At 44.1% G+C, this 10,728-nt stretch overlaps 1 non-coding gene across 1 annotated transcript; it reads left to right on the top strand.

Annotated features, from left to right (window-relative positions):
- The first annotated feature begins 2,602 nt into the window (after positions 1-2,602).
- LOC119929288 lies at positions 2,603-2,740 on the top strand. The gene has a single exon (XR_005451420.1). It is a non-coding gene; the product is annotated as a small nucleolar RNA SNORA7 (small nucleolar RNA).
- Positions 2,741-10,728: the final 7,988 nt, after the last annotated feature.

Raw genomic sequence — 10,728 nt, 5'->3', positions numbered from 1 at the left:
TCCTGCTGCATCAGTTAATTAAGAATATCCTTGACTGGAAGTTTCTGGACTCATAATAATAATAATAATAATAATAATTGTGGTATATGTTGAGCATTTACTACATGCAAGGCACTGTTGTGAGCACTGGAGTTGATACAAGATACTCAGTTCAGAAACAGACCCTGTCTGACAAAGTGCTCACAGTCTTAATCCCCATTTCACGGATGAGGGAACTGAGGCACAGAGAAGTGAAGTGATTTTCCCAAGGTCACACAGCAGGCAAATGGTGGAGTCAGAATTGGAACCCAGGTCCTTCTGATTCCCAGGCCAGGGCTTTTTCCACTAGGCCCCATGTGACTTCAGATCAGAATAAGCACTTAGTACAGTGCTCTGCACACAGTAAGCACTCAATAAACACGATTGAAAGAGTGAATGAATGAACAAGACCCAGCGGAGAGGATCTTTGATGCACTGCAGATACTGGAGAAGTTCAGGAAATAGCACCAGGACCATTTTATGGTTTTCGCAGACCTTACCAAAGCCATGGAATACGTCAACAAATCTGGGCTCTGGAAATTCCTGAGCAAATTTGGCTGCCCTGAAATGTTCATCAAAGTTCTGGGAATACTTCGAGGTAGAATGGCTGACTGGGGCTGAGCAAAGAGTGCCCTGTCTGATCCATTCACCTTTGCATTTGAAGTAGATCCCACCCATAGCAAAATTCCTCCAGGAGTGTGGATTTGGAAAGGTCACTACAGAATCCACAGTCACCACCCCATTGTGCACACAAAACTTTTCTCCCTTGTGTTTCTGTTTAATGTTTCCCACTACTGGTACTGTTTTCCATTTTGCCACCTTGTCTCTCGTTCCTTAAGAAGTTTTTGCTCAAAGAGAGCTAATAATAATAATGATTATGACATTTGTTAAGCATTTACTGTTTCAGTACTGTAAGCACTGGGGTAGGTACAAGCAAATCAGGTTGGACACAGTCCCTGTCCCACGTGGGGCTCACAGTCTCAATCCCCATTTCATAGATGAGGTCACTGAGGCCAGAGAAATGAAGTGACTTGCCCAAGGTTACTGAGCAGACAAGGGGCAGAGCTGGATTTAGAACCCATGACCTCCTGTCTCCCAGGAGCATGCTCTATCCACTATCCCGTGCTGCTTCTCTAGGAGCTATTCCCTTCCTAATAATAATAATAATAATAATAATAATAATAATAATAATAGCATTTGTTGAGCACTTTGTGCCAGACACTGTACGAAGAGCAGTGCACCATTCTGGTCAGTCCTCCGCCCCTGACTCACAGTTTTCAGCTGGGATATGCGGTACCTTTTGTAGCTTGGTTTGACAGTGTCCTCAAAATATTTCCTCTGCCCTCCTGGCTTTCTGTTTCCCAGTTTTAGCCCTCCATCCAGAGGTTGTTTGGGTCTCCTGCTGTCACTCATTGTTCTCAGGTTTTCCACCCAGCAAAGCTCGGATAAGGTGAGCAGAGCTTCAGTAATAATAATGATAACATTTATTAACTGCTTACTATGTGCAAAGCACTGTTCTAAGTGCTGGGGAGTTTACAAGGTGATCAAATTGTCCCACGGGGGGCTCATAGTCTTTATCCCCATTTTACAGATGAGGTAACTGAGGCACGGAGAAGTGAAGTGACTTGCCCAAAGTCACACAGCTGACAAGTGGCGGAGCCAGGATTTGAACCAATGACCTACCTCTGACTCCAAAGCCGATGCTCTTTCCACTGAGCCACGCTGCTCAGAGCAGCACAGCCTAGGGGAAAGAGCACAGGCCTGTGAGGTCACAAGGCCTGGGTTCTAATCCCGGCTCTGCGAATCAATCAATCAATCAATCAATCGTATTTATTGAGCGCTTACTATGTGCAGAGCACTGTACTAAGCGCTTGGGAAGTACAAATTGGCATCACATAGAGACAGTCCCTACCCAACAGTGGGCTCACAGTCTAAAAGGGGGAGACAGAGAACAGAACCAAACATACCAACAAAATAAAACAAGTAGGATAGAAATGTACAAGTAAAATAAATAAATAAATAAATAGAGTAATAAATATGTACAACCATATATACATATATACAGGTGCTGTGGGGAAGGGAAGGAGGTAAGACGGGGGGATGGAGAGGGGGACGAGGGGGAGAGGAAAGAAGGGGCTCAGTCTGGGAAGGCCTCCTGGAGGAGGTGAGCTCTCAGCAGGGCCTTGAACTGCGAACTGCTTTATGTGTGGCCTTGGGCAAGCCGCTTCATTTCTCTGTGCCTCAGTTCTCCTGTCTCCCTCCTATTTAGATTATGAGCTTCCTGGGGGACAGTGGCTGTGTCCAACCTAATTAACTTGTATCTACGCCAGCGCTTAGAGCAATGCTTGCCAAATGTTGGGTAGGGACCACCTCTATGTGTTGCCGACTTGTACTTCCCAAGTGCTTAGTACAGTGCTCTGCACCCTGTAATTACTCAATATGATTCATGCAATCATATTTATTGAGCACTTACTGTGTGCAGAGCACTGCACTAAACGCTTGGGAAGTACAAGTTGAATGAATGAATGATTTATAGGAAGTGCTGAACAAATACCATAAAAATATAGACTGACTATGGTCCAGACACCTCTCAAGGTCACACCTGGAGAGTTTCTGGTACTCTACCAGTCTCAACTACGGGAGGGAGAGTGAAGCAGATGCCTACCCATTCCATTCCTAGCTTGGCCAGTGGCTAGCAAGCGGAAGGCAATGTGCTACAAGTCAAAACTCACCCGAGCTGGGTAGGAGTGGCACTGGAGATAGTCGAGGATGGAGACTCAAGTTTACTGTGTGGAAGGAGGTGATGGTAAATAAATTACGGATTTTTACCCAGAAAATTATATGGATACAGTACCACAGCGATTGCAGATGGAGGGGAGGCATTCTGGGAGAGATGTGGAGAAGAAGTGTGTCTCAGTGGAAATAGGACGGGCTTTGGAGTCAGAGGTCATAGGTTCAAATCCCGGCTCTTCCATTTGTCATCTGTGTGACTTTGGGCAAGTCACTTAACTTCTCTGGGCCTCAGCTGCCTCATCTGTAAAATAGGGATTAAGACTGTGAGCCCCAGGTGGGACAACATGATCACCTTGTAACCTCCCCAGCGCATAGAACAGTGCTTTGCACATAGTGAGCACTTAATATATGCCATTATCATTATTATTATTATGTGTCCATGGTTTCGCTATGGGTCGGACATGACTCGACAGCCCAAGACAACAACAACAAATGGTCCAGAACTTCCATTTTTTGTGATCATCTGGATTTGATATTGCGTCCGAATGGAGCCATTACCGATGGAAAAAGAAACATAAAATGGCTTCCCCAAAGAGAGTCCCCAGAAAGGCAAATAGATAGGGTGACTTTACAGAAGTCGGGCCCGCTCCTTACTGTCCTTAATTAGATCTACAGCAGAAGCTAAGCTATAGTTGGACACCTCGGTCATCTTTCCTTGTTGTGAACTGATAGACTTTCCTTGTTTGAATTGAGAGACTTTCTTTCCTGCCACCACTGAAGACAAAGGTTTTTATGCACTTTTTGGAGGAGGAAGCACTTGAAACATTCATGTTCATGTGAGTTGACTTCACTCAACAGATCAGGGGAAATAACAATAATGTAGGAGTTCTATTATTATTTTCTTTATTCCTTAATGAATGGGGGTTTCAGATGATGACCTTTTTTCAAATATGTTTTTCCCTGCTGCGGTTTCCATTCTCTTGTTTTATTTCAGAATTTTACCCTCAACTATGGCTAAAATGGTTTATTAAAAGCAAAACATACCACAAAAGAAATGTGCTTTCCTGCCAGGCAAGACAGATGCAAACAAGAAAAGAAAAATGAATGCTTGAAAACTAGAAGTTCAGCTGTGAAAGAAATACGAGGCCGTGTGGTTTCGCAGTCTTAATCCACTTGTCTGCTGTGTGGTCTTGGGCAAGGCATTTCACTTCTCCCTGTCTCAGTTACCTCATCTGTAAATTGGGGATGAAGGCTGTGAGCCCCATGTGGGGCACAGACTGTGTCCAACCTGACTAGCTTGTATCCAAGCCAGCGCTTAGTACAGTGCCTGGCACATAGTAAGCGCTTAATACGTTCCATAAAAAATCCCTGTTTTACAGATGAGGTAACTGTAATGTCCTCCTCTCCTCCTCCCCATCCCCCTGCCCTACCTCCTTCCCCTCCCCACAGCACCTGTATATATGTTTGTACAGATTTATTACTCTATTGATTTTACTTGTACATATTTACTATTCTATTTATTTTGTTAATGAGGTGCATTTAGCTTTAATTCTATTTGTTCTGATGACTTGACACCTGTACATATGTTTTGTTTTGTTGTCTGTCTCCCCCTTCTAGACTGTGAGTCCATTGTTGGGTAGGGACCATCTCTATATGTTGCCAACTTGTACTTCCCAAGTGCTTAGTACAGTGCTCTGCAAACAGTAAGCACTCAATAAATACGATTGAATGAATGAATTTATTTATTTATATTAATGTACTGTGATGAGACTGTAAGCTCACTATGGGAAGGGAATACATTTATTTACTGTAACACTGTACTCTCCCAAGTGCTTAGTACAATGATCGCCACGTAGTAAATGCTCAATAAATAAGATTGAGTGAATGAAATGTCATTCATTCATATTTATTGTGCACTTACTGTGTGCAGAGCACAGTACTAAGCACTTGAGAGAGTACAATACAGCAATTTACAGTCACATTCCCTGCCCACAAAGGTCTTACAGTCTAGAGTGGGGGAGACAGACATCGACGATGGATTGCTCAAATCTCAGTTGGGGTGAGCTTCTCCAAAATGCTTGCTACCCTTTCCCACATCTTTCTGCCTTTCCTTGTCTCTTCCACACACCCCTCCACCCTGTCTTCTTCCTTGTGCACCAAATAATAATAATAATAATAATAATGATGCTGGCATTTATTAAGTGCTTATTATGTGCAAAGCACTGTTCTATGTGCTGGGGAGTTTACAGATGATCAGGTTGTCCCATGGGGGGCTTACAGTTTTAAACCCCATTTTACAGATGAGGGAACTGAGGCACAGAGAAGTTGTGACTTGCCCAAAGTCACACAGCTGACATGTGGCAGAGCTGGGATTTGAACCTATGACCTCTGATTCCAAAGCCCATGCTCTTTTCCACTGAGCAACGCTGCTTCTCAAATAACACTGCAAATAACACACAAAATCCATAGCCCATACATTCTAATCTACAAAAGCAATATAAGTTCTTGCTGATAGCACAAATTCTACACCAGTGAAGACCCCAGGTAGAACATCGGGTCGGGGGGGGATCCAGAACATATTGGAAAAATTATATATTCCCACTCATCTCTGCACTATTTAGAAATAGATAGTAAAATCCAATTTTCTGATATGAAGGAGACAGAAGAGTAGCTTCTTTCCCATTTTGTTTCTCTTTTGGCAATTAAGTCTTCATCGATACTTAGGATATCTAGTTTCTGGATGCTGGAAGCCATTTTTCATTTTTTTGAAAAATGCAATTAAATTCAGTCATTCATTCAATCGTATTTATTAGGGACCGTCTCTATATGTTGCCGACTTGTACTTTCCAAGTGCTTAGTACAGTGCTCTGCACACAGTAAGCGCTCAATAAATATGATTGAATGAATGAATGAATTTATTGAGCACTTACTGTGTGTAGAACACTGTACTAAGTACTTAGAAAGTACAATACAGCATTAAAGAGAGACAATCCCTGCCCACAGTGGGCTAATAGTCTAGAACCCCAGTATTTTCAGGAAGAAGTCACATGAAAGTCAGCATGTTATATCGAGAATTGATCGGACCCTGACTTAGACTCACTGAATCCTCTTCTGGCAAGGGAGTGTTGGGAGATAGTTGAGGAGGGGGCTGTGGACTGATTAAAAGTTGGAAAATAGAATCTATAAAGGTTAAAGAAATAGAGACGTTAGCCTGGACAACAGAAGGTCAAGGGGAGAATTAATAACCATCTTCAAGTTTTATTAGGAGTTATTTTCCAGGCAGCAGTGAGCAGCTTGTCTCAATTTCCACTGAGGACACCACAAGAGAAAGTGCCTTTAAAGTTCATCTTAAAGAAGCAATGTTAGGTGAAAGATAATAACAATTAAGAAGTAGGGTATCTATTAAGCACTTCATATTCTTGATATTCACCCATACTTCAGCCTCATACCCATTTATGTGCATATCCCTCTCCTCTCCTGTTTCTAGTAAGTAAGCTCCCTGTAGGCAGGGATCATCCCTACCTGCTCTGTTGCACTGTACTCTCAAGCACTTAGTACAGTGCTCTGCATACAATAGAAGTTCAGTAAATCTTATTGATTGATAAGTTTACAGCAAATCTGAATGGCTTGATTGATGCTCAGAAGTTTCCACTTCTGCGTGAGGCATGACTGGCTAATTGAGGACTCCAGGCTTGCTCCTGAAATAATAATAGAACAGTGCTTTGCACATATTAAGTGCTTAATAAATGCTATTATTATTATTATTATTATTATTACTATGGTACTCATAATATCATTTACTATATGACAGGCACTGTATTAAGTGCCAGGGTAGATATAAGATGTTCTGATTGGACACAATCCCTATCTGATAGGTGGCTCACAGTCGAAGTAGGAGGGAGTAGGATTTATCCCCATTTTGCAGATGAGGAAGCTTTGATACAGAGAAATGAAGTGACTTGGTCAAAATCACAAAGCAGACAAATGGCAGAGCCAGAATTAGAATCCAGGTCCTAAGCACTGGGGTAGATACCAGATAGTCATTTTGGACACAGTACCTGTCCCATGTGGGTCACTACGTGAGCTCGTTGTGGATGTGTCTGTTTATTTTTATATTATACACTCCCAAGTGCTTAATATAGTGCTCTTCACACAGTAAGTGTGCAATATCAAGCAAAAACTCCTCACTCTCAGCTTCAAGGCTCTCCATCAACTTGCCCACTCCTCCCTCACCTCCCTTCTATCTTTCTCCAGCCCAGCCCACAACCCCCAATCCTCTGCCGCCGCTCACCTCCTCACTGGGCCTCGTTCTCTCCTGTCCCACCATCAACCCCTGGCCCACATCCTTTCCCTGGCCTGGAATGCCCTTCCTCCGCAAATCTGCCAAGCTAGCTCTCTTCCTCCCTTCAAAGCCTTACTGAGAGCTCACCTCCTCCAAAAGGCCTTCCCAGACTGAACCTCCTTTTTCCTCACCTCCTCCCATCCCCACTCTGCCCTACCTCTTCCCCTCCCCACAGCACTTGTATATATATTTGTACAGATTTATTACTCTATTTATTTTACTTGTACATATTTACTATTCTATTTATTTTGTTAATGATGTGCATATATCTTCATCTAGACTGTGAGCCCGCTGTTGGGTAGGGACCGTCTCTATATGTTGCCAACTTGTACTTCCCAAGCGCTTAGTACAGTGCTCTGCACACAGTAAGCACTCAATAAATACGACTGAACGAATATAGCTGTAATTCTATTTATTCTGATGATTTTGACACCTGTCTACATGTATTGTTTTGTTGTCTGTCTCCCCCTTCTAGACTGTGAGCCTGTTGTTGGGTAGCGATTGTCTCTATATGTTGCCGACTTGTACTTCCCAAACTCTTAATACAGTGCCCTGCACACAGTAAGCGCTCAATAAATATGATTGAATGAATGAATGAATAAATACGATTGAATGAATTCTAAGGGAGAAATAATAATAATAAAAATAATGGTATTTGTTCATTCAATCATATTTATTGAGTGCTTACTGTGTGCAGAGCACTGTACTAAGCGCTTGAGAAGTACAGGTTGGCAACATATAGAGACGTTCCCTATCCAACAGCGGGCTCACAGCCTAGAAGGGGGAGACAGACAACAAAACAAAGCATATTAACAAAATAAAATAAATAGAATAGTAAATATGTACAAGTAAAATGAATAGAGTAATAAATCTGTACAAACATATATACAGGTGCTGTGGGGAGGGGAAGGAGGTAGGGCGGGGGGGTTGGGGAGGGGGAGAGGAAAGAGGGGGCTCAGTCTGGGAAGGCCTCCTGAAGGAGGTGAGCTCTCAGTAGGGCTTTGAAGGGAGGAAGAGAGCTAGCTTGGCGGATGTGCAGAGGGAGGGCATTCCGGGCCAGGGGGATGACGGGGGCCGGGGTTCAATGGCGGGACAGGCGAGAACGAGGCCCAGTGAGGAGGTTAGCAGCAGAGGAGCAGAGAGTGTGGGCTGGGCTGTACAAGGAAAGAAGGGAGGTGAGGTAGGAGGGGGCGAGAGGATGGAGAGCCTTGAAGCCGAGAGTGAGGAGTTTTGGCCTGATGCGTAGGTTGATTGGTAGCCACTGGAGATTTTTGAGGAGGGGAGTAACATCCCCAGAGTGTTTCTGCACAAAGATGATCTGGGCAGCAGCGTGAAGTATAGATTGAAGTGGGGAGAGACAGGAAGATGGGAGATCAGAGAGGAGGCTGATGCAGTAATCCAGTCGGGATAGGATGAGAGATTGAACCAGCAGGGTAGCGGTTTTGGTGGAGAGGAAAGGGTGGATTTTGGGATGTTGCGGAGGTGAGACTGGCAGTTTTTGGTGACAGATTGGATGTGAGGGGTGAACAAGAGAGCGGAGTCGAGGATAACACCAAGGTTGTGGGCTTTGTTAAGCGCTTACTATGTGCCAAGCACTGTTCTAAGCTCTGGGGTAGGTACAACATAATCAGGTAGTCCCTCATGGGGCTCACAGTCTTAATCCTCATTTTACAGGTGAGGTAACTGATGCCCAGAGAAGTTAAGTGACTTGCCCAAAGTCACACAGCTGATAAGTGGAGGAGACAGGATAAGAACCCATGACCTCTGACTCCCTAGCCCAGGCTCTTTCCACTAAGCCATGCTGCTTTTGGGAGAACAGATAACAGATATTGAATCTCTGTTTTATGAATGAGGAAACTGGGACCCAAAGAAGTAAAGTGACTTGTCCAAAGTCGAAGTGCAGGGGAATTGCAGAATCAGCCTTAAAACTTGTGTCTCCTCACTCCCAATGCTGTTCTCTTTCCACTAGTCAACTTCAGCTTCCTCCCTTAGGATTCACGGAGGACGTATGTGAAGATCAAATATGGACAATCCATTTTCTTATGATAACTGCTAAATTTTTACTACGTATGTGGCATTGGATTAAGCACTGGAGTGGATATGAACTAATGAGATTGACGAAGTCCATATCCCACAGGGGCTCACTTTACTATTCCCCATTGTGCAGATGAAGAAACTGAGGCATAGAGAAGGAGAAGGAGCGTCGCTCAGTAGAAAGAGTACAGGCTTTGGAGTCAGAGGTCATGGGTTCAAATCCTGGCTCCTCCAGTTGTCAGCTGTGTAACTTTGGGCAAGTCATTTCATTTCTCTGTTCCTCAGTTCCCTCATCTATAAAATGGGGATGAAGACTGTTAGCCCCCCGTGGGACAACCTCATCACCTTGTAACCTCCCAGCACTTAGAACAGTGCTTTGCACATAGTAAGTGCTTAATAAATGCCATTATCATTATTATTATTATAGAGAAGTGAAGATACTTGCCCAAGGCCGCACAATGGACAACAGGCCAAGCCAGGATTAGAATTCAGGTCCTTCTGACTCCCAAACCCAGCCCCTAACCTCTGTTTGACTGACTCCCAGCCTCTGTCCGTAGGAGAACCTGGTAATGGGAGTGTGGAAGAATCAATCCATCCTGGCAAGCACAGCTCCACCTTCTCCGATGGAGCAAAGGTAATTCAGCGATGCCTCGTTTTGGATTCAGGTAAATGAGCTGGCCCAGAGCTACATGTATGCACATCAGCCTCTGTTGATGTCAGTGCTCTCCAAACCGATGGACTGAAACCTCAGAATTTCTGCCTGAGCTTTGAAATGACAATGCAGTCAGTCACTTTTCCGGGTCCCCTCAAGACAGCAGATGGGGTTCCGCTGCAATGTTGATTTCTGGTGGTCAGTGAGCCGGGAGCAGAGGAGGGAGAGGCAAGGCTTGGGCTGGAAGGATAATTACTGGAGCGGGAAGGCCCGGCCCTTGGTCTTTCAATGTTTTTCCTTAACTTGGCCCCATAGATCGTTACAAGTAATGCATGTTGCGTTCTTTTCTGGGTGACAAAGATCTTTAGCGTGTGGTATGGCTCCAAATTGCAACAGGTTATATTAGGAGAAAGGCTTCTGATGGAACCTGAAAAACAACATGGCCTAGTCTGGGAGTCAGAGGACTTGGGTTCTAATCATTCATTCATTCATTCATTCATTCATTCATTCAATCATATTTATTGAGCACTTACTGTGTGCAGAGCACTGTACTAAGTGCTTGGGAAGTACAAGTTGGCAACATATAGAGACGGTCTCTACCCAACAGCAGGCTCACAGTCTAGAAGGGCGAGACAGACAACAAAACAAAACATGTGGACAGGTGTCAAGTCATCAGAATAAATAGAAATAAAGCTAGATGCACATCATTAAGAAACTAAATAGAATAGTAAATATGTACAAGTAAAATAAATAGAGTAATCAATCTGTACAAACATATATACAGGTGCTGTGGAGAGGGGAAGGAGGTAGGGTGGAGGGGATGGGGAAGGGGAGAGGAAGGAGGGGGCTCAGTGTGGGAAGGCCTCCTGGAGGAGGTGAGCTCTCAGTAGGGCTTTGAAGGGAGGAAGAGAGCTAGCTTGGCGGATGTGTGGAGGGAGGTGTCCCGAGG

This window comes from Tachyglossus aculeatus, chromosome 5, assembly GCF_015852505.1.
Source record: "Tachyglossus aculeatus isolate mTacAcu1 chromosome 5, mTacAcu1.pri, whole genome shotgun sequence".
In the NCBI taxonomy this organism is placed as follows: domain Eukaryota; kingdom Metazoa; phylum Chordata; class Mammalia; order Monotremata; family Tachyglossidae; genus Tachyglossus; species Tachyglossus aculeatus.
Note: the sequence above shows the minus strand (reverse complement) of the source record. Positions and strands in the feature narration are given on the sequence as shown.